At 38.1% G+C, this 25929-nt stretch overlaps 1 protein-coding gene across 7 annotated transcripts in view; it reads right to left on the reverse strand.

The window, feature by feature from the left end:
• The window catches only part of MARCHF1 (membrane associated ring-CH-type finger 1), a 224355-nt gene that overhangs the window by 122667 nt on the left and 75759 nt on the right, over positions 1 to 25929 (reverse strand). For 4 of the 7 annotated variants that reach the window (XM_077177271.1, XM_077177276.1, XM_077177272.1 and 1 more), the window contains one exon: positions 4806 to 5014. The exons of the other annotated variants lie outside the window; for them this stretch is intronic. The gene's annotated coding sequence lies outside the window, so the exon portion shown is untranslated. The remainder of the gene's footprint in view (positions 1 to 4805; positions 5015 to 25929) is intronic. 7 annotated transcript variants of the gene reach the window in all.

Consider the following 25929-nt stretch of genomic DNA (forward strand, 5'->3'; position numbering starts at 1 on the left):
ATAAACATTAGCAGTTACTCACAAGTGCCATTCACAAGACCCCTTAGGTTTCAGTCTCAATTCTGACTTGAAGATCTCCTTACCAAAAAATGCGTGCTCTACACAATAAATGAGTGTACATAATTCAAGCAATGTATTCTTTTTTTTCCTTTAAGGTACAAACTGTACAGAAAAACCAAGTTCAAATTCAATTTACTATACTCCTTCATAAATGCCAAGTATTTCCCAGGTAGCATTTAAAGCCTCCAAAGTAACAGGTCTTATTGCTTCTGAGAAGGCAGAATATGAGAACTCTGCTGAAGAACAGAGAGGTCCCAAGTTTCCTTCAAAGCACAGAACTGTGCAGGGTGCAGAACTAAATTTCATGCCAAAGTACAATACACAGTGGAGTGAGGATTCCTCCCTGCAATTTATTGCATTTTGTGAACTTCTGTGAAGGAAACTAATAGTCATCATCACCTCTGCCAGAATATTAAGATCAGAGAAACACAGTAGGCATAAGAAAACCATTTACCAGTTATGAGCAAAAAATCAAAACTAAAAATAAATCAACAATAGCATGGCTAATTTGTTACTTGTTAACTACAGACTATCAAACTTCGTAACTTCTTTAGGATATTGGGTTAGGTTTTGGGGCAACAGAGTAAGACTCATCTCTATAACAAGCAAGTTATACTAGCATCTGAATGTGTCCAAAAACCATATTACAAAGGTTATTTGGTTATTGGGGCTCTTTTATTTAAATCAAAGTTTTGAAAGTAACCAAATCAAGATTGACTGACACCTGCCACTGCTTTCTTCATTTAGGTTATTTTCTACTCTGAAATTTTTACCTGCAGGTAACTCGTAAATTTTCAGTACCATGTATTGAAAACTGCTCAGGCTGAAGAGGTGCAGTATCTACACATTTAGTTTGGCATCAAGAAATGTCTTCTCTACCACACAATTTTTGACTTTTTGACTTCTGACAATTTTTGACTTTTACATACTTGCTCCTACCACTCTAAGTATACAACATTCAAGTCTGGCTTTCCACAGTAGTCATGGCAGTTTATCCAATGACCCTTGCAAACTCTTTGTTAGTGTGAGTGTTTTCACTCACTTGGCCTTTCCAGTTTTCTCACTGGATGAAATTTTCTTTCTGTATTTAACTTACTTTAGAATAATTCATGCCTGTACAAAAGCCAATGTAAACTGAGACTACTTTATGAACTTCATGGTGTATACTCGCAACAAAATAATAAAATTATGAGCCAGAGTAGGCATTTCCTCAACCATGTTCTTTAGGAAACATATACATTTCTTTTACCTTTTTTATTACAGCAGAGAAAATCAACCAGATGTTCAAAGTAACTGTTGAAATATTACATACATATAAAATGGGGGTCATATGTTACCATGACATTGGTCCCAGGGCACTGAAACCTATGTATTAAAAAAAAACTAACTAATTTTGGAGTCCTGATGACATAATTTGATCTTTAGGTTACTGATTTAATTCACTTTGAACAACAGTTCTATTAGTAAACTCTTCTGAAAACAGACACCCAAGGGTTTTTCTCTGTCACAGAAACCTAATTCCACACTTCACTATAAACTTAAGATATTTCTCAAATATCAAAGAAAGCTCAATTAACTATTAAAAAAAAAAAAGCCCACATCATGTTGTGAATGCACTTTATACTTTAGTCTTCATTTCTGCAACAAACTTTTCCAACTGCATTAGTAAAAGAGTAAGAAAGACAGTTTTTACACTTAAATGTTTGGGGCAAAGCCAGTGGCAATAATGACTGGTGAGCTTTCCTAAAATCAGAGAAACAAACTAGCAGAAGATTATACCTGTGTATGGAAATATAGTGTACAGCTGCTGCAACAGGTTATTCAACATCTAAGCATCTTCACTGCTTCATTATGGAAAAAACCTACTTCATCTTTAGGCTACATTTAAAGAGGCTCTATAGCTAAACTTGATGCAAATTCCATTGTTAGCTACAACTTCTGCTAATTATTATTGAGGCAAATCACTGAAGGATTGCAGGAATGGCCTGCACTAAAGTTTTTACTTCCACAAAGGACACCCCAGAGAAAGTCTCCCTGTAGGCATTGTTATCACACCTCTACTCCCAATATTGGCCAGAGGTCCACTATGGGCACTTGGGGCTCTGAAGTGATATTGCACTCAATATCCTTACTGATAGATCAGTGTTAGGCAATCATCTGTAACTGTGTGCAGACACATATTAAAACCTTCAGATAAAGCACGTGTATGAGCATCCAACAATCACAGAAAAGCATTACAGAATGAGTTTCATCATTAAGAACCTCAGTTGTGCATGACTAAGGCAGATTTACGAATTCACCATGAACTTGGAAACAGTCCACTGCATCCAGCTCTGCAATTAGACAGAAGATGAATTCTTCTTCATAAATTTTAATGCTGTTGTATGAACATAACATAAAATTCTTCAGCAATAATAGGATCTGGCGTACAATCCTAACAGTAGTTAACCCTAGCAACTGGAAGACCTTTTGGACATTTCTTTTTTCCATGTCTTCCTGAACCAGCTTGATGCTCTCAGCTAGAAGCCCATTTAACTACTTTACTTAGCTTCCACCTCAAAAAGCCTGCTGATGGAAAGACAGAGGAAGTAGGTACTTGCAGAAACAATATCAGAATACCATGAACCCAGAAGACCCTCACAAACACAAACACTGAGGACCAGGTAGGGGAGCTTCCCTGTGTGAGAACCATACCATGCAGGGGTAGACCACCATCTACAGACATCTGAGCAATCTCCGTCTAGACAATAAAAAAGCTGGTTCACTACTCTCAAATTACACCCACAAAACAAAGCTGAACATCATCACAATTTACATAAGTACATATTTTGGGAAAAGCAGTCTTCAGTGCTTGGACTACTATCTCCATCAATAGCACTAGGGAGTTTTTACACTGTATGAATTCCAGCCATAAGCCTTATAGGATAAGCAGCAGTTTGAGCAGAATGATTAGGCTCTGACCAGCAGAGAGCAGTTTGGCAAATACATTTCAGGGAGTACCATGTACTTTAAGTTTGGATTGGAGTTTTGTAGGGTTGGTGTTTGGTACTTTTTCTATTAAGTTTAGAAGAGAACTTTAATGAACTTAGTTATACATGTCATTTTACTCTTTTCTGATACATAACTTCCACAACATTCAAGAAGAAACTGTTTTCTGAGATACTGGAGTCTTGCTGAAATGACCCAGCCCAGCCCTCACAGGGAAAAAAAAAAAAACAAAACAGCAAAGTGCATGAAATGATTCTCACAACTCAGATTCTCCACAATTCCCCCTCCCAACTAAGTCTCACATTTATCTGACTCCTGTATGAATATTGCATGTATTCTTCAGTTAATTGAAGGATCAAACAAGAATTCAAGAGGAAAATTTAAGCCAGGTAACATGATATATTTTTGCTTTTCACACCCTGAGCCTTAATACACAGAATGGTTTTCACCTGAACCTTCCCCTTGAACCAATTTATGGAAGAAAAAACCAAACCAAAATTTTCCATTTCAGGACAGAAATCCCAAAATATTATGACTCTTATGAATGTGCTACCAGTTAACAACTAGAGACTACTTCCAGGGAAGGATGCTACTTATACCAAAGTGCTCAAACAAAAAACAGAATAATCATTTTCAGTGAACTTGTCATAGCCAAATATTAAGAAAAAATATTATCTTTAATTTAAAAAATAAAAAAATAAAAAAAAACCCCAAACAATACTTGTCCACAGTCTCACAGACCTCTTATGAATATCAACAACCACCTGTTGAACTTAACAATTTCTGGAAAGCTATGCCACACAATCCACCAGAAGAAAGACTTCTTTCAGGGACACAGTTTGTCACAGTCTCTCACACAATACTTAAAAGACATCGTGTTTGTTTTCCCAATAGTTCCTTGGTTTCCATACAGCAATAGGAAAAGAAAAGCACAGAGACGAGAAACATGTCTGTAAAAAGCAGATGTCTATGTTACATACATTTACTGCTATATCTATCAACAGACTACTTCTGTTTTGGGTTTGTAAGGAATGCTTTTTTTTTTTGGGCTTGCACAATGCATACTTAACCTATACACGGCAAAAGATTTTCCTACAGGTAAAAACACCATTAAAATTGCACAGATTTTCTGTATTTCTTTTTGTACTAACCATTAATGTAATATGAACCTACAGTTTCTTTTTAACTGGGAGATAACAGGATACAGTTTTTACTGATGAAACAACACTTGTGTATGTTTACAAATCAAAGAAAGTCAAGAGATAAAAAACAAAACACTGCTGTCTTTTAAATGGTAAAAAGACTAAGCTTATGCTTAATGTGAGTGTCCTTATACCAGGACACTCACATTCAAAAGACAGGCTTTAGTACGGTATTTTTGTTGGTTTTAAACAAAGACAGGAATTTTACTAAAACTACTTTTCCATCCAACCTATTGTAAAGCAACTGCTACTTGACAGCTTACAGGGAACAATAACTGCCAGTACAAGCAGGCTGCACTCATTTAAAAGAAAGCATTAAAACCCCCTGATGCAGTTTGTAACTTCCTTCAGCAATTTATCTGACTTTTGAAGCAGGCTCCCTGTCCCTGTAAGGCTGAGGTGCTGCTCTCACAGCATCCCCTGCAGTGTGCTACAGCTGCACCCCTGAGCGCTCTGCAGCGCTCCAGCCACGCCGCATCCTGCATCCCACATCCAAACCCACTGCCTACCACAGGCACATCACCCTGTCCCAGCAAACTGAAACCTTCCTCTTACCTCCACCTCCTTGCTCTTCTCTTTGTTTGTGCCCATTGAACTTCTCCCATTGCTGGCAGTCTCCCGCGCTGGCACTACAGAAATCTGCTGGAGTGGCATTCTTACAGAGCTGCACGTTGCCAGAACCTGTTTGGATGCCTTATATCTTCACTCCCCCCGAGTAGCCCACCTGTATAATTGTTCATATCCTCTCTTTGCCAAGCTCAGCTCTAAATAAAAAGGGGAAAATATTATTTGAGAAACGGTGAAGCCAGGGTCTTCCATCAAAAGAAAAAAAAAATCAACAAAGCAGAGCAAATTGCAAACACAGGCGAGACACAGCAAACAAAGAAGTAAGGCACAACAATCCAGGGAGTTTCACATGCTTAGAGTGATGAGTTGCTGCAAGTCTGTGTCCCTGGAGCACCCCGCCATACCACTATCCCCCAAGAGCACTGTGGGAGACAATTCAATTTCTGTGTTACCTAATAACTGTCATGGAAACCAAGGAAACCCAGGTCTCACAGGCCCTGGTTAGCGATTGCTTCCCGCTAACGGCACCGGCTCCCACATTTGCAGCAGCTGCCACTTCTGCTTTTGTCTCCCATCCGATTCCACAGGAGCCCACTGAGCACCCCCAGACACTGCCTCGTGCCCGCTAGGTGCAGCAGCAGAAGGCTGAAAAGCTTAGTGTCCTATTTTGGAGGCAAAATCTCCTCCTTTAAAAGCACAGGAGAGCTTGCTGTGTCCTTCATGCGTCTACAATAATCTGCTTAGGTCAAGGGATCTGCCTTGAAGTGAGGAGTAGCAGTGAGCAATCGAGGTGTAAAAAGGAAGACAAGACTGGGAGGGATAGGAAATGTGCCTTCCTGAGGTTGATAGTAAAAAGTTAACCCTTTGCTGCGCTCCTCTTTTCCCGAGACTTGCCCAGAAGCCAGCTCTGCAGGATGAGCAGAGGCAGACACACACGTGCCTTTACAGTAGTCACACACACCCTGAGAATGTCACTTATGTGAGCTTCTCCCTCCCAACAGCTTCACTGCTCTCAGTCACTGTGGGGCAAAACACTCAGGAAAAATGTTTCAGCATTTCCCCTCCCCTTAAAAATGCAAAACAACAGAACAAAGTCACAGGTGTTGTATTACAAAAATGGATACGAAGAAAGGAAACTCCTGTTGTTTCTACTTCTTAAAAAAATTATTATTCTTCATAAGTATTAGGAATGCCAGCAAAATTGGTTTTGATTAAAAATAGTAAAGAAATTATTAGATCAGAAGCCAAGTTCTTAGCTGTATAAATTATTCTGCATAAATAATGCAGGAATAAGAAAAAAAAAAAAATCCCCCAACAGGCACCAACAGTGTTTTAATATGCTGTCAATTAAAGAAAAAAAAATATTACCTAAGCCCTGAAATACATCATCTTTATTTCCAGCTGTACAGAACAGCACTTAGAATTCTGACAAGAAATAATAGCATTATAAACAGCCTGGATTCTCTTACAAAGCCAGTGGGGAGGATTTAAAATACTGTTGATTCACTACTCCACTACTTTAGTTACTATTTCTCAGTCTGAGTTAATAGAGCTTACAAGGGACTAGCCTGAGATAAATTGAGATCTGGTTCAGGTTGACATCCTGGTTTTACATCACTGATTTAAACTAAGGTATATTGACAGGCTGTAAGAGAAGAGTTCATCAATGCATTAACAAAGAAATATAATCTGTGCTAGGAGTTTAGAGATGCTGCAAGATTTGAGTATATGTGCACATCTTTATAACATATATATTCTATATATCTATAGTCATGGAACAGATTTACAAAGAATAAAATTAAGTCTATTGCCATTTACACATTTCCTTTTACACATTTTTAGTTATATTTTACATGGTAATTCCATTTTTAATTTCCAATATTCCAAAATCAGTTTGAAAGTAAGTTTAAATAACTTTCCATATACACAGGGAGATTTTGAATATAAAGGAAAAAAAAGACAAGCTCCAGCTCCACCAAGACATTGGTAAACCAAAAATTCATTCCAGAAATATTCAAAGACAAGAAATGTTATATACCAGGCTAGTAAAGTTTTACTTCAATCTTTAACTTGATGATAATGCAAAGGAAATTCCTTTTTAGTTCAATAGAATGTTTTAAAGCTACAGAAAAACTCTTCTCCTTCCTCTGAGGCACAACCAGATTATGAACTCCTAAACCTGACTCTGCTTTGTCATGATAATCACTCACCTCTTTGATAAAAATATTGATAGAAAAGTAGAAGGTTTGTGGTATTAAAATGGAACCTTCCTGTAAATGTGCTTTCATGTCTAGTAAAGCTTTAAAAAGTCAACCTGCCTTTTGATACTGTGCCAATAATTCTGCATTTGAAATCATATGAACTTGAGATATAAATCAGAGATTTCTGGGTTAACCAGTAATCTCTTTAATCCCATCTGTTTTAGCCAGAATAAGGACCTTACAGGGCGTGATGTACTCAGTTCTTTCTAAAATGATGCATGGCCCCTTTCTTCCCCCACAGTGAACCTATGACATCAATATGTATATAACAAAGCTCCCTAGCTCCAAACAAGGGCTATATTTTGACATTAGGTAGCTCCATGCTTGCATTCTGCTTAACTATTTCACTAATTACATTTCTTAACCATGGGGAGACTTCAAATTCACATGCAATTGCCTTCCCTGTACATATGCTGAACATGGCTCTTCCCAGCCTAAGTGGCAGAACAACCAAGCCTCATGCTGCTATACCCAGAAATACAGAGATCACCACTGCTCCATAGTAAGGAAGCTGTTAGAAAATACAGGACATATCCAGATGCATATTGTAAAAGTCAGCGGTAGAGGTGTGGCTGGGATCATTTTTCATTAGCATTAAGTTCAGTTTTCTGTCTTTGCTTTTTCAAGTTTACTCTGATAGAATTATAAAACATACAACTTTTGCACAGGTATTAATACACCTATGATCTCAGAACACCAGAGCACATCTTAAACAAAACTATTGATTTCAATTTACAATTGTTTTTAGCTCCCAGAGTCCCTAAGTTATAAACAAAGTAATTTTATATATACACACACAACCCTTCTTGTTAGAAAATGTATTTACTCCCACTCATCCTCCATGGTGAACAGGCTGTGGTGTCCTATTTAAAGAACACTAATTTTGGCTAATGTACCACCCAAAGAATCGTAATTTCAGAGCCATGCCTCACCTGAAGGACAGTGCGCCAGCTGCTCAGTGAAGTATGAAGCTGCTGTGCAAAGCAGCATGATAGGGTTTCAACCTCAGGAGGGCAACAATAACAAAAGAGAACTGCTCACCTGGAGCAGGTGAGAGTGACATTGGCAGAGAAAAGGAGTATGTGTTGGGTGTGCGTTAGTAATTGATTTTCATTAATATAATTCACAGGTCTTGAAGCAAGTAACTACAGAAAAGAGAACTACCACCCTTCTCTCCTCTTGCTTATTGCTCAAAACCCTACTAATCCCAGCTCAGAAAAGCCAAGGAATCCAAATCTTTATTTTCAGTTGCCCAAAACATTCCCCTTGGTACTCAGGACCCATACATTCCCTGCACAAAACATGCCTAGAGCCACTTCCATAACAATCTAACAGCAAAAAGGGATCAGAATTATAACCCTACATACATACATAAAAACACACTATGTTTTTAGTTTAATTTAATAAGGAGCACATCACAGCATACCCATTTACACAAGACCACTGCTTTGAACTATGAAGACAATCTGATCAGCTATGGTTAATGGTTCAGCCATGGTGATGCAAGTGCCAATGAGAGAATGAAAGACAGCAATACAATTATTTTGTAATACAATTGCAAGGAAACAATGTACTAGTGTACCAGAAGCTCACTGGCAGCTTGTATACAATAGCTCTGCTTATATATAATAGCCCTGCCATTGCTTACAGAAAAATTTGTACAAGACACTTGAATTGAAAAAAACCCTAAGTTTACCTGCATAAATAACACTATCAGAAACAGATAATTCTAGCTCTTTTTTACTCACACAAAATCATGTTTGGATAAGATGTACTTCAGCTTTTATATGATCTTTCAGCAAAAAGCTGTAAGATCGTGGACATAAAATACTTAGAAGGTGGTTGTTTGGACTTCACATTATTTGTAAAAAAGACACACTAACTATGAATACACAATATACAAAAAGGTATAGACAAATAGTCTATAGTCTTGAGATTTAGGAATGGCTTTCACTTTCCCCAAAAATTAAACAGAGGAGTTAGAAACACTGTGCATGGTATGCTCCCTTTACCAACAGGTATTGCTTCTCACATAATCACAACTTAGGTACAGAGACAAAAGTCTGAACTCTACAGCAGCTCTGGAAGCAGATGGATACTAGGAGGTAATCAACTGGCACGAGTACAGTCACTTCATCTAGCAGAAGCTTCTAACACCTAAATTAAAAGTGCATTGACCAGTAGTCTAATGCACACCAAATAGGACTGCTGTAAACCAGTCCCTTGGGCTTCCAAAGCATCCTGAAGCTGACACTAGAACCAAATAAAGTTTTCAGATAAATGAAAAATTCCTTTAGATTTTCTCTCAAGCCTTAAGCCTACAGGAGTACAAAGTTAGTCATGGAATTAGGGAAATCATGAAACACATCTTTGGCCAAGCACAAATATTCCAAAGCAGCAGATTCCAGATGGGAATGGGAAAACCTGTTGTTCTCTGCTATCTGAATAAGTATGTCTTAAATACTGTTCTGCACTGTGTGCTGGCTTCACATGGAGGAGCATCAGGAATGCAAGTTTTCAGCAGAAGTCATGTTCAAGTAAGTCCTCAGCAGAAGCAAAATTTAGAAGTTATTTTAAAAACTTGAATAGAATTTGCATTCTTCACAAATAAGAATGAATGGCTGTGAGATACCGTATTAGAAGTTGCCTTTTAAATGCCCCATGAAGTTGGTACAGACTGGAATGCAGCCATCATGTTACTAGATCCTTAGGGAGGTTTTGGCAGCTTTTTGCCTTGCCTCCTTCAGCTTTGCAATTGACTGAACTGCTGAGAAGTACCACATGATGTAATACGGTGCATTAGAGCAATAGAGGTGTATTAAAGGTATTAAGGAGGCAATCAACTGAAAATTTCAAACTAATCTCTTTGGATATTTTTCCTACGTTACCATTCACAGGATGTTGGACGTTATTACACATCATTTCATCAACAGCATCACTAAGCACAGGTAATCTTCCCCTCCACTGAGAGACTAACAGAAGTCAGTGCAAACACAGAGGAAACTATTTGCCACTTGTATATTCTGTGCAGATATATTACCTAAGTAGAACATCTTAGAATGTTTCTAGAACATCTGAAAATCCAAGGTCATGGAATGGTAAAAGTCAAAAATCGAGTTAAAGATCAAAAAGTAATAGCTGAGACTGAATTAAAATATGACTGGTACCTCAAATAAAAGTTTACCCAGCCAAAACTTAAATTGATCAGTGAGATATGAAACGACAGAATGGCGATAAAACAGATAAAATGTTGCCCCCAGCTATTAAAATCAATTAGCTATGCTATGTCCAAGCAAAGAGAATTAAAACCAACTGATTTTCACTGCCAAACACAAAGACCTTCACGGATACCTTCAGTGTAGTGTTTGCATTAAGCTTACTTTATTTAAATTAAACCAAGCATACTATTCCCTCATCACGCTAGAGTGTCCCCATGAAATAGGGAACAAGGGAAGACTTGTAAAGTTCTAAAAACTGCCAGTAACTTGAACAGCTCATTTAGAATTTCTGTTTAAATGTAACTAAATTTATAAAAATGATCAGAAAAAGTAAATCACCAACTTTTAGGCAGAATGGGCAGACTATGTATTTAACCAATTTACACAAAAAAGAACTGAAATTATGTTGTTAAAATGTCCACTGAAGAAATTATTTATACTACAGTGACACTTAACTATTCACTACACAGACAAGACTTCTATTATGTTTATTCTAATTTGCAATACCCAATTTGTGTGAATGCCCACATGTACTACGAGGTCCTATTACCTCTGTAGTTCAGATGTGAGGAACATCTACCTTCACAATGAACTTCCAGGCACCCCTCTGCTTACAAATGTTTCTGACCTTTAGCAATGTAAAGACAGTATAATTTCATAACAATATATATTGATATATGTATTTATAATACATAAAATTATGTTCCTGCATTTGTAGTAGAGGAAGTAATCTGCACACCATGCTGCCTAGCTGCTCATTTCCACCAGCACACAAAATTTAAATGGTATTGTCCATGTGCCTCTTCAGAGTAAAAGGTAAATAAAGACACTGCCACACAAAATATTATTTCCCAGTTCTAAAGGACATACACAAAAAAGGGATTTGAATAGCTCTCTAAAGTGGTTCACAGTCTTTATGACAGAAGCATCAAAATTTAGCAAGCAGTGTTCAATTTTGGGTTAAATGCTGCAAACCCGAATCCATTAATCTTAAAGAGTTCCAGCACTGCTCAGTAAGAACGGACTCAAGGTCTTGGCCAGCTTTCAAAGCCAGCTGTCCCTCTGGGAGCCTCTCAGGAGCCCTGGGCCAGTCCCGAGTCGGCAGACACCGGGGGGCAGCCCCGACGCGGCCGACAGCGGGGAGACACTGTCTGTGTGTGCCCCGAGGGTGCTGAGGGCACCTGGGCTGACAGGGAGACACTGTCTGTGTGTGCCCCGAGGGTGCTGAGGGCACCTGGGCTGACAGCAGGGAGACACTGTCTGTGTGTGCCCCGAGGGTGCTGAGGGCACCTGGGCTGGGGGGAGACACTGTCTGTGCCCCGAGGGTGCTGAGGGCACCTGGGCTGGTTGCCTGTGCAGCACAAGAGACACCAGAGACATCGGTAGAAGAGAAAGGGCCGACTCTTAGCAGGGGTTAATCCAAGGTTTTATTAGGAGTCCCAAAGGAGCTCCTGCACCTCAGGGCCCTCCTGCCGAGAGCCCCGGGAGATGTGCCAAGGTCACATTTAAAGGGAGGTGGAAACCAAAAGTAGATAACATTTTACCCACCAATGAGTGACCCTAAGGGATGGATGATGGGGGATAGACATTTAGGACAGCGTATAGGGCAAGGCTTGGGGGGCTGACCCCTGGCCTCTGGCTAATCACTCAACAACCTGGACCGAAACTTCTGGATGGAGGGGATGGGATGCTGAGTGATTGACAGAGAGCCAGGGTGGGGGTTTGGGGATGATCTCATCCCGGGAGAGGGATAACACAGGTAAAGGGAGGGGGGTACAGTCTGGGATAAACCATTTGTGAAAAATATGGGAATACAAAACAAAACTACTTCAAAGTATTACGAAGTATAAAAACAGCTGTCAGTCAGCACAGGAGGATGGGAGCACAATCCTGGGAGACTTGGACAACCTTCTAGATGAGAGCATGAGAAACAGAATGAAGTTCAACAGTACAAGCAACCCAGTTACAGCACTGGTAGAACAGGAAAAAGAAATTGGGCAGCAGCCAGGAGCACAGACTGATTTAAGGATCAGTCTGGATCAGCATATTCCTTTATGAAAGGATAACTGGAAAATGATAGTTATCATCAGCAAAAACATAAACATTGTCCCAGGGAGCACCAACTAAGTTATTTCCAATTCTTCTTAGTCCTGTACAAAGTACACCAGTAATTTTCCTCAAAAACTAGACCTTTTTTTTTTCATAGTCTCATTACCAACATCAAAGAGATCCTGAACTTGAACACAGTGGGAAACTGTTCAAAAAAAACCTGCATAAAAGAAAATTATTTCCTAACCCACCTGCTCCTGTTACTAGTCACATATAATTATACTGGAAGACCAGGATTGTTTATTTTTAATGCAGATATTCAGGTACACAGTATTATGCTACAAACTGTGTTCTCAACTGTTATTTGATGAAGAAAAAAAGATTAACAATTTGTGATCAAAAAATAAATAATCCATTTTTGTGAATATTGAAAGTGTACAGACTTTCAATTTAGAGATTTGCCATGCTTGATAAAGCCATGCTCAATTATTTGTTCTGTGAATCTCAGCTGCTAGAATGTTTAATATAAAAAAATGTAAGACATAATTTAAACGCACAAATAAATATTCATTCAAACCACTTTTTTAAAAATATTTCTTCTCAACTTCCTACAGGTATCCATTCTTGATTATACTCTATTTTTCCCTTTATTTCACATGGTTATCTGATCTCCTTATAAACATTGCTATATCTCTCCTAATCTCATCTGCTGTGACCCCTTTCTCCTTCTTCAAGCAAAATTTTATCTTTGTCTAAATACTCATATTTCAAAAACTATAATTTCTGATTTTTGAGTATTTTATTCTGTAACCTGCTTTATTGACAATAACTTAATTTTAAAAAAACTTCTATATCAAACAAATATTCAACCTTATGTCCAATTTGCATCTTGTCTGTCTCTTCAAAACTTCTCTCACTGCTTCAGAGAGAGGAGGTCTCAATGCCAGGATGATAAGGATGTCATTAAATTACAGCAGCATGAAATTAGAAAGTATCTGTAGAAACTAACATTACAGAGGTGGAAAACTCATTTTAAATTTGCTGGTGGTTTTGACCCAGAAATTCCCCTGGCTTCTTAATTTTAAGATGACTATAAAAAATGAGATTATGCTTCTCTATATGCTATGAAATAGCTTAAATGAATTTTGATATCCAGATTCATTTTAACTCGCAGTTCATCTACAGGATTAACCCACTTTAAAACCACAGATTTCACCTTCTTGGATCATTTTCTTCACAGTATCATAGAATGGAAAGGTTAGAAGGGACCACAGTGGGTCATCTGGTCCAACCTCCATGCTCAGGCAGGCTCATCAACATGAGCCCAGACAGCTCTTGAGTATCTTCAGTGAGGGAGACTCTGCACCTTCTCTGGGCAACCTGTTCTAGTCACTCACACAGTAAAGAAGTTCTTCCCTGTGTTCAGTGCATCAGTTTCTGCCCATTGCCTCTTGTCCTGTGGCTCAGCACCACCGAGCAGAGCCTGGCTCCACTCTCTTGGCAACTTCTCTTCAGATACTGACGGACATTGATGAGGTCCCCTCTCAACTATCTCTTTTTGAGGCTTTACAGGCCCAGCTCCCTCAGCTTTTTCTTATAATAGAGATGCTCCAGTCCCTTCACCATCTTTGTTGATTTACCTCTAGTGAATCCACGCTGACTACTCTTGACACCTCCTTGTCCTCCATGTGGGTGGAGACGGGCCCAGGATGAGTGTTCCATCATGTTATCAGGGAATGAGGTGGGGCTGATTGGCCAGCAGTTCCTTGGATCCTCCTTCTTGCCCTCTAGGAAGACTGGGGTGACATGTGTTTTCTTCTAATCCTTGGGCTCCTCTCCCCATCACCAAGACCTTTCAAAGACAATCAAGAGCAGTCTAGCTATGCTGTCCAGCTCTCTCAGCACTCACAGATGCAACCATCAGGGCCCACGGACTTGTGGATGTCAAGTCTTCACCACTAGGTGTTCTCTATCCCAATCCTCCTTGACTAAGGGAAAATCCTTCTCACAACATGCCTTTATCCCAGTCTCCTGAGTCAGACATTCCAGAGGGCTGGTCTTGCCAGTGAAGGCCCATGGAAAGCTGGAATTCTGTAACTCAGCCTCCTCTGTGTCCTCTGTTACCAGCGCCCCCCATCCATTTAGTAACAGGCCCACATTACCCTTATTTTTTCCTTTTATTATTGATGTATTTGAAGAAGCCCTTTTTGCTTTCCCTGGCATCCTTGGCCAGATTTAATTTCAGATGGGCCTTGACTTTCCTTGTCTCATTTCTACTTCGATAACCTCTCTATATTCATTCAAGCAGCCTGACCCTGTTTCCATGGCTTGTGTGTTCCCTGCTTAGGCTCGGCCTAAGCTCAAGGAGTTGAATAACAGGAGTTATTCATCCATACATATCTCTTGCTGCCTATGCCCAACTTTGCTCATTGGGATGCATCATTCTTGAGCCTAGAGGAAGTGATCTTTCAATATCAGCCAAATCTGTCGGACTCCTCTTTCATGCAGGGCCTGTTCCCATGGGGTTCTTCCAAGAATATCCCTTAAGAGGCCAAAATTTGCTCTCCTGAAGCCCATGTTTGTGATCTTACTTTCTACCCTACTTCCTCCTTGCTCATACTAAACTCAACAATTTCATGGTCAAGGTCTAAATATTTTGTTTAATATAACAAAATTTTTCCTAAGTTTAAAAATAAGCACTATTCTAAGTGGGTGACACTGCTAAATTACTGCCATCCACCTATTGTGTGATTTTGACTTAGAAGGAAGTAATTTGGTCGTATTTGCTTACTTTGTTACCCAGTAGCTCTTTATCTATTTTGCTAACGAATTGAACCTCCTGTGCATTTGAATGCTTTTGTTTCATTCTGTAAGGAAATTATTGATGTTTTTCAATTAAAGTGTAAGCCCAGAAGGAACTGATGCCTGACTGATACCTGGGGTCAGCAGCCTTGTTTTCCTGAGTAAACAGCTATGAAGAACAGAACCTCAATGTAAATGAGCCACCAGAGGGAGCTCATCCAGCCTGCTGAGTATAATAGAACTATATTGACATTGGCAAAAGTTAATTAAACATTTTTACAGGGGTCACTGACTGAGTTCAAAACAAAGCACATTCCCTGGCTGAAACTCTACATACCTGAGAAGCTAAGGAAATCAGAAAAAGTTATTTCTTTAACAAACATGGAATGTATTTCAGATTAAATAAAGATAATTAAGTTTAGAAATCTGTGATACAGCATTCTTCTAAACAAGCACAAGACTTTTATTCATCCATCTTTGTTTTATCCAGATAAGAACGTCAAAGTCTTATTAAACTAAAGACCAAAAAAAAAAAAGGACTAACTTTGTAATTGAATCTTAAAATTGTGAAAGTATACCAAAAGCAGAGTCACATAACTAGTTCAAAGATATTAATTTCCAATCAAATACAGTTCGGCATTACAATGCTTACCTACTTCTGTAATCAGTTATTATACTTCGATGGATATTGCCATACTAACTTAGAGTTTATTATCACAATACAGTTTTCTCATTTTAAATTGTAGCAGTTCAGAAAACAAATCCCTTGAGTTCCTGTTCTGAAGGATCCAATGCTTACTTTCAAACTTGAGAACATTTTTTGAAAAGCAATACTGAAATAAACTTATTCAGATTTTTGCTTATTGACCAAGGAATCAGGAGTCTAGCAGGAGGTAATTTTGTCTGTTACTTTTCCATGAAGCTCAGTATCTAAGAGTGGTTAATTGAGCAGGGCACATGCAGGAGAAAAAAGCCAATAAAATTATTTCCTAAAGGAAAAGCACCCTCCAACATAAACTCCCAGGCTTATCATTGCAACTCTCCCTATGTATTTCTGAAGATTATTATAATAATATTCCTTATAAATTAACACACCTCTTCCACAGATTTAATTCTATATTTGTGTTACTCCCACTACCAGCTTTCTAAACATTGCAAGATTAATTTGATCATACTTTTATCTTACCTCTGCCTGCATGCCTTGCTTTGGAAGATAAGATTAAATGTAATGTGCTATTTTATTTATCTCTTCTTTCAGGCTTCAATAAAAAACTGAATTTTTACCAATACCACATAAAAGTAGTACTTTTTGGAGTTAAGTCCCAAGAAATGTGAGGATACCACGAAAAGCACTTGTTCTGTAATCACACTCCTACTTAACCACTGGAAGAAAATCCAGCCTAAGAAGATCCAATACCAGTTATAGTTCTTTTAAGTTCCCCTAAGCACTTGAGAGTGCCCACCTCCTCCACACAGCTATTTCACCTTTGCTGAGCGTGATTTTTCATCATTTGCCCATAGCAATCAAAAACAATCAGGGAAAAAAGTTACAATTGCTCTCTAGTACACTTTCTGAAGTCATCTTTTCCAGGAATATTTTCAGATATAAGTAACTTTTTCTTGTTTTTCTCACTGAAAAACTGCATTTTTTAAGAGAGTCAGAAGTAGTTATTAAGAGCCTAAATTAACAAAGGGTCAGATTTGTCAATTTCCTGATGAAAAACATCTAATAAATTCATTTTCAGGACTGAAATGAGATTTACTACCCATCCCCCTTGCACTATAAATATCTGCAGTTTCTTCACATCACATACTGATTAAAAGTTTACTTTGTACTGCTGAGCATCTTACTGATTATCATTACATTATCAATTGTCAGACACATTTTTATAGTGCAACAGTTTAAGACTCCCTGGGAGTGACTTCCAAACACTAGCAACAGCTCCCATGCCATTTATACTCTGCAAAGGAAAACCCAGTTTCATAAAGCTCAGCTTCATGAAAGTAAGAGTCTTCATCTCCCATCCTCTAAGCAGCAAAGATATCCCAGATCTGAAAGTCAGGATTGTACTGTAACACCTCCAAGATGTGAAACCACTCCCACCTATCTGCTTCTGGGATTTAAAAGCAACCATTAAACACAGGAGCAAAATCACCGCCAGAAAATCTACTATGATCATATTAAAAAACTATCCTTTTAATTCTAGTGATGAATTTAATCTACACTGAACATCTTTGAAAATTTTCTTGATTTGTCCTTTGTTTCTTCAGAGAGAATTACCAGAAAAAAGATACACTGGATATCAAACATGCTTCATGACATTAACGAACTGGTTCAGATTAAAATAAGAGAAATCTAGAAACAGAAAATATTTTTGAAGTAGAAACTTAGTATTTTCTGAAGTTAGCAGAATCTCCATTTCAGCCAAACATTTCTGGGGGGAGATTTTAAAAATTCCTTTAGGGAAGCTTGCAAAGGTAACATTTCCATGGTTCCCAGAAGGATGAGTCTCAAAGCACCTTGAACAAAGTCTGCACCTTAAAATATTCATAAAAATTATTGAGGCCCTTTTTTCTAACATTGTGTATTGATAAACACTTTGTAGATACTAGTATTTTAAGAATAATTTACCTTATAATAATATTCTATCTCATAAATAGATTGTAGAATTTCCTCCTACTTGGCTTTTGCTCCCTCCCTCCTATATTCTTCAGCTGCCTGACAAGGTATTTTATCACCTAAATCGCATCCCACTGGACTTTTCCAGCTTAAGCAGTAAACTTAAACTAACTTAATCGAAAACGCAGAGCTTTCTTATCTCATGTGAAATTTCTCAAGTGAAATTCTCATTTCAGATAGAAAACGCAGTTAAAAATGACCCCTTGCTAGATGCTTTTCCCTCGCTGGCAGTAAGGAAAACTGAAGTGACACAAAACAGAATAAGACCTATAATTACAATACTGTAACGTTCATTTACCAGAAAGACTAAAAAGCTGCTGTCTGTAAGACACAAAGCAATGAATGAAGCAGTTTTGTTCTCTCCTATTACTCAGCTAAGAATGAAATACTTCCCACAGCCCTGAGCTGTTGCAGTCCCACTAGCTTAAAAAAGCTACAAGACTGTGTCAACTAAGCCACAGCTATTAGTGGCACTGGGTCAAGAGTTTCATTGCATTTGTGACGCAAAGGAAAAATTTTCCCTTACTGCTGCACACTGTGCAGCCCACCCTGGATCCAATTAATAGCAGGTACAAATCCCTTTTTAGATCAAGTGCCCTACAGTTGCAATTTTTGGAACTGTTTGCTTTAGAAAAGCGTTGAAATTTCCCATTGTTGCCTGAGCATGAGTCCCTGGTAGCACATGAGTAACAAAAAGCTGAGAGCTGCCCTTCTCTGAATTGCAGAGCCCAGTTTACTCAAGGCAGAGGATGACTACGGGCATGACGCAGGCAGGAGCATCTGCTTTCTATGCTGTCTGCTCACCTACGGGTGCAATTTCTCCATTTCACCAACACTCCTCTTTTGTTTGTTTTTGCTTGTTTGTTTTAAGTGACTTTCCTTGTCAGCTTCTTGACAAGCAACTTTCAACCAGAAAATAGGGGATAAAGGACAGAACTACTCAGTTGTGTTTAAAGAAAAAAGCTACTACTGTAAAACTCTATTTTCAACCCACATGTTCTTTGTATATTTAGATGTCAGGCACTCCTACAGGAAAAATATTTCTTTATATGTGTGCCATGTCTAGAAAATTAGAAACCCAGTCTAAATAAAATTAAAACTTTCAGGCTGTATTAACATAAAATTACATTTGTTAAAAACAGTAGAAAGGATAAAAATTCTCTTATTTCAAAGAATGATTGCAACCCTTTCCACCTCACACTCCTTGCAATATTACCAGTACTCAACCTAGGCCTGTAAATACCACCTCTTCTTCCATTCAGGGATAACAATTCTGAAAACATCTAAGCATGGGTATTGGGGTACTTTTCCTGCAACAAACAAAGGAGACTATTGCTATGACTTATTCTAACATCAAGTAAGAATATATATATATATATATATATATATATATACACACACACCTATCTACACACATTTATACACTTACATAGGTGCAGCCTAACAATGCTGCAAGGTCATGAACATTCACTATGAGACTCCCACCCCATCAGGTTCACTTAAGCAGTATGAAATCTACAAAACTTCCATCTGCAAAAATATTGATGAAAAAGACAGATCATCCAGCTGGAGGAGATGAAGGATGAAGAAGAAAAGTCAAAGTAATGAAAGATGCACAGAAGTAGGTCAGAAACAGGAAGCAAGAGCCTATTAAATGAAATTGTAAGGAATACACTTCATAAATTGTAAAAGGCTGGCATTCTCATAGCCTAAAATCAACCTAAATAATTCAGTTACAGGCTTTAGTTAAAGTCATAATTACATTAAGAATCAGAAGATGCTTAGACACTTTGTTGATGAAATTGTTTATCGTATACATTAGCAAAATCCAAATTTAGGTCTCAGATGAGACCTAGCTCTTAATAAGAGCTAATAAGATAATTTTTAGTTTTTACTGGTTAAGAATACATCTCTCTAGATGAGTTGACATCTGTCTGCTTCAAAGTGTTCAACACACCATCGTTCACTTAATAATAACAATACTAGTAGGAGTAGCATAGCTGTACTAAAATACATTTCTCAAATAGAACAAAATTCTTATTCATGGTGGCATCTTTGAAAACTTATTTATGTGCACAATTAAAAACATTGCACATCAGAGAAATCTTCCAGGAAAAAAATAATAATAGCTTCCTTTTATATATTTTTGTCTCATAATTCTGCTTATGGATAGGTATTCTCTATTTTGTATATTTAGCTCCATTAAAATACAGTGTGATTTACTTAGGGGGAAAAAAAGAAAAAAAAAGCAACATAGTTTAAAAGACACTCAATCTCTTCCAAAACAAGAGAGAAGAATTTCTATGGTCAGAAAAGAATTGCTGTGATTTTGCTTTCCCAAGAGCTGAACATCAGCTTTCAATCTCCCTTTGTGTGCAATGCAGTTAGATTTTGTCAGCTCTCGGGAAATGTCTTCATTATATCACCTCACACAAAGACAGCTCCAGTCTGACACAGCAGCACTGCCACTGCCAAGTCAGTACACGTGAGGGCAGAGCCCTCCTCAGCCCCAGCCTTCCAGTGCTGCAGCTGGGCTCCTCCACCACAGGAGAAGGCTCAGCTGTTCATGTGGGAGCAGATGGCAGCCAGCCTGGTACTGAGCTGGAGGAACCAGGAGACACTCCTGATGGGAGCACCCAGGGAACCCAGGCTGTAAGGGTCACTCCAGGATCTTCCTGCCCACTGTCAGCTGAGCCAAAGTGAGTCACTATAGATAATTAATCTACTTCTTTAACATGCACACTGCTCTCACCTCTTCAAGGGATCATTTCAATATGAAAGCCAAGTTTATTTCAAAATGGAAGTTGTTGCTATCCTGTTTCTTTGATGGATATACACTGGAGAAATAGTGTATATACACAATCTAACCCTTAGCCACATAAAGTGTGTGCAGTCTACTTTCCAAAGCAACAACTCTCCTCTGCAAAGCTAGATGTCTGGACAAATTTCATGCTCTGAAATCAACAGAGAAAATTAGTGCTGTCAGTGCTAACAGCCTCAGGAATTAACTTTCTGGACACTTAACACAAATGAGTTTATCAAAGGAAGTTTTCACTTTAGCAGGAATGACTTCTGCAAAACATTCCAGGAACGGTATCTTCCAAATGAATATAACATTAATACTCATCATTCCTCTCTGACTTTTGCAGTGCCAGATGGCTCAGCAGGAAACCCCCACACATATGAGGAATCACACACACCTCTAGTCCAGCCATGTCTCCAACCTCTAACAAGATGACCAAGACATGTTGCAGGGTGTACCTGCTAAGAAATTCTAGCTTTAACTACAGTTGCAACTGTGAGTTTTAGCTATTTATACACAAAAAATACCACCTATCAGGACTATTTTTCTAATTGTATCACTAATAACAAGACAATTGAACATGGAAAGGCCAAGGATTGCAGCAACACCTATGCAATAGTAATGAGAGGTGGCAATAGTGCATAAAACCTTGTTTTCTCAAGATCTTCTATCCAGCTCTGTATGATGCAAATTATGTACACTGCTGGGCTATTCAACCAAAAAAACCCACAAGCTGCTGATGCCCCCCCAGCTCCTAGACAACAGAAAGCTGCAGATAGCAACACAAGCAGACAAGTTTTGCTTGTTTATTTACTTTTAGAATATAGGCTTTTTCACTGATTGATCACAAAAGCAGAAACACATCAGTATTCCTACTGCCTCCCTGTCTGTTTGACAGTAATTTCTAATGTCACTCTTCAGGTTGTCTTCTGTTAAACAAACCTTCTGCTAATAGTCACAGCCACAAACCAAGAGCTGTACAAAGAGGGTATCTTGAAGAGTGGGAGGGTACAAAAGTCATATAAAATCTAAAAAATAGAAACAAGCTATCAGAGATTACTGCACAGCTGGAAGCCAATGCTCTCACAATGCACACATGATTTAAAAAAGGAAACAAAAACAACTCAATCTTGCAGCTACACAGACCTGACATTAATGCTAAACTAGTTAATTGAGGAGCAAAAGCACCTCTTGACATTCTAACTATTTTCTAGCTAGCAATTTCTTATGATTCATGCAGTGTAGGTTTACCTGAAATAGACTACAACAAGAAACTGCAATCAAAGTAATTACAGAAGTATGAATTTGCCTCTCCCATTCAAGTTTAGAGGCAAGAGCTTACACATGTTTTTCCAGGAAACAGTGAATCCTTAACCCATTCTCACATGAATCCGCCCATAAAAACAGAGCTGTCTTTGGTCCATTACATTAATCAATAATTATCCTCTAGATCCGTGGAAGGCACAAGAAGGCCACAATCATGACAGTCTGTCCAACACTATCAGTGGTCTAAAACAAGAGTAATCCTGCAGAATGACATTTCCTGAGACAATCACCTAAAACCTGCCTTCAGAGGAGGAAGACACAACACTCAGTGTTGTTGTCATCAATTTTTAGGCAACATGAAGGAAATAAATGGAAGTTGCTTCTCTACCAATGTGAGGTTTCTCAGGAGTGCTCTGCTTTCAGTGGGTCCAAAGGAGCTCCCCAGAGAGAAGTGTGCTTCTGTGGGCACTCTGGAGGTCCTGATGCCCCCCTTGCACCTCTATGACAACACAACCCTTCCACACTGTAAATTATTGGTACTGGAGTTGAGCCTTTTGTCTGCTGGGAAGCTGAATAAAGTTTTCTGCTTGAAGCCAGATAATATGAGATGTAGACATACAACATAATACCACATCTCACCCAAAACTGGTGTATTTGTTAAATTAGACCATAAAGACTTTTCTTTGTACTTTTTCTGGTATCATTAAGAATCTCATTCTAAAGTGCATTATTCTTTGCAAGACAATTATTTGCAGACTCAGAAAAAAAATTTCATGGGCTCTCAATCCCAGGTAACCTTTCCTGTCAAAGGACTAAGTGTGGAGTAATATTCAATGAGTGTAACAAGGAGGCTAAAAATGACAGGCTACACATCAAAGCTCATTGCTTTCCTCCCAAGCTACTTCTGCAGCATGGTCAAGACAGTCAAGAGGAATAGATGCAAATTCAGTCTTGAGAGAGGCTGAGAAGCCAAATCTTGTTGCACTATTTGGAAGCATATACTGTACCCACACTGTGCCAAATGAGGGAATTCAAAACATTTATAACTTTACCCATACATTCTCTAAACCTACACATAATTACCCAGAAACTTACTAATGATAAAATATATAGAATTAATGTATATTTGCACAACACTGAAAATAAACTAATAAGTTTCTTCTACTGAATTTGAAAAACTTTAAACCAATCAAAAATAACAACTATTGTTCAGAGGTACTCACATCTTGTATCATTTTCTTTCTTTCCTCCCCCTGGACCTCAATTTTTTTTATTCATTGAAACAGACTATCTTATCTTCCCTTCCTGAGAATTCTTCCCAATATTTTTTTCTTTTGTTCGTGTTTTTTTCCCCATCAGCTCTTTTTCAACTTTAGCACTGCTTAGGTCATGAGGACCCATCAAACTCTTAATTTTTAAGGCATCTCAGAGAACTCTCCAGCTTTCCTAAAGTTCAGCAGCTAATGAAGCCATGCCTGGTGAACTACGAATGCTGTCTGTGCACCTGTGTTGATATCTACAGCACCATCTTGATGTCTACACATGCATTGTGACCTGAGATTTAGGAAGTTTATGCCTAGAGAAAATATTAACTGTATATTGACTGTAAAGAATAAAATATTATGGTTTAGTTTAATCAATGCTCTTTACTGTGTCAACATATTTAACTTACAGGATGCTTTTCCCTGACCACTACTTTCAGTGAATATAGGTACCACATACTTTTTAAAACAAAGAAACTTCACGGAGCCTGTCCCCTTATTTCACCTTCAGCAAATCATAGTTAATAGGTCTGATTTTAACAAAGCATGAAATTACACCTCAGCACAGCAAATTAACAAGCAACAACAGGGACAGCTGTTGTATTTCTTGTTGTCATCATTTCAGATATATCTATTTATATTCCTCAGTATACCCCTTATTAAAAAAATCTACATAATAAGTAATGAAGCAAAACATGAAAGACCTTTGCAATAATTCTATTCTCCTTACTCTGCAATTTAGGTTTGTACACACTTATGATCAAGAAGATGCTTATAGTATGCAAAAATGCTACAATTAAAACTTGTATTTCCCTGAATGTAATGACAGAAGCTGACATGAACACATATGCCAGGTAACACCTGATATTAAATTTCAAATCTAAGTTCAGTTCAGAATGACAAGAGGTAGGCATAGGGAGAGCAGGGAAGATTCACTCCCTGGTGATCAGTGAAACCTTAATTAGAGCTGTGCATGACACTCCTTGAAAATTAATGTGTTCTTAGGATACTGGAATTTTCTACAGCAAAAAAGCCTGTGTTAGTGTTCACCAATTTCCATAGACAGTACTTCAATTCTTACTACTGATTTTGGTAGTGTCTTTTTGGGTTTTTTTTAGTCTTTCCTTTTGCTGCACTTTCACTGGACTCTCACCAGGATCTCCACATAATTGACCCAACCCTGTAGCTGTGAATGAAGAGAAGGTATTCCATATGTATTTTTTTTTCCCCCAGAGGGCATGAGAAGAATAGGAGAAAAAGCTAAGTTCTCAAAGATTCCCTTCTCAAAGGGAACTACTCAAAGAAAATGAGGAACACTTGATGCTGTGCATCAACAAACATGCCTTTCCTAAATGGGAATAATTTATTGTGCAAACAGAATATTTCTGCTCTTACATTTCTGTCAAGGTGAATGGCTATCATATTAAGAACTTACAGTTCATATTTAGAACTTCCAGTTCTTCTATAAACCTACAGCAGTTGACTTTGTGCTACTCCTTATTTTACACAGAACATATGATGGGTATAATCTTGATCTTTAGGCACAGGACTGAAATATTACTTTGATTGTGACTAGCTGAACATAGAAGAATCCAGTTGCAGGGGGGAAGGTAGAAAAAGATTCTTATTTACTTACTTGTGGCTTTTCAGTACTTAAAGGGAGCTTATAAAAGAGAGGAAGAGTAACTTTTTACACAAGTGGGAAATAAGACAAGTGGGAAGAGTTTTAAACTAAAAGAGGGGAGATTTTGATTGGATGTTAGGAAGAAATTCTTTATTCAGAGCTAGGAAGGCACTGGAACAGGTTGCACAGAGAAGCTGTGGCTGCCCCATCCCTGGAGGTGTTCAAGCCCAGGTTGGATGGGGCTCTGAGAAACCTGGTCCTGTGGAAGCTGTCCCTGGCAGGGGAACTGGAATGAGATGATCTTTATGGTCTCTTCCAACCCAAACCATTTTATGATGGTATGATTTGTCAGCCAGCTAATATTAATAGAAATAATACATGGAAACTCCTTTTGAAATTAAAATATAACAATTACAAAACTGTTCATAATTAATTGCTGTCACAATCTACAAATCTCAGTGAGTTATGTTGTTGCTTGTCTGTACATCATGACAGCCAATCTTACAATACTTGTTAATTAATTCAGAATACTGGCAGGTTCATTAAATGTATAACAGAGAAGCTTCTAATCCATATAAAAATTAGAAGTATGGAATTATTTCTAGCAAAAAGACAAATAAGTTAGAACTATGTAATGGTTAAAAATGCTAGATTTCTCTGTCTTATAGCAACCTGTACTCATAAAATAATTATAATAACAACAACAACATCCCTTTCCTCCCTATGTTGTTTTTTTCTGTTTACACCAATACAATGGTTGAGTATATGAATTACAAAATCAATTGCAGTCTACAGTAAGAAATATTATTGGATATTGCCAGCTCTTTAACCAGACTTCAGAATTCTCTATATACAGTAATAGACAATGTTTCAAATATTTTAGATCAGGAAAAAATACATTTTTCTGCTATTTTGTCCTCAAATGCAGTCACACTATTAAAATCAGCATGTTTGCAGGATTTCAAACAATGCATTTTTTGTCTGGGAAGCTGTAAATGTACTTTATTGCTCAGTGTGCAATACAACACTCAGCATTTGCATCCTGTCAGGGACTTTTCTCCATGTTCTCACCTCTGATTTTTCAAAGTCACTTCTAAGCACTTTTGTCCCAACTGTTGTCTTATCTTCACTGAATATAAATATCTCT

This window comes from Agelaius phoeniceus, chromosome 4 (genome assembly GCF_051311805.1).
Source record: "Agelaius phoeniceus isolate bAgePho1 chromosome 4, bAgePho1.hap1, whole genome shotgun sequence".
NCBI lineage: Eukaryota > Metazoa > Chordata > Aves > Passeriformes > Icteridae > Agelaius > Agelaius phoeniceus.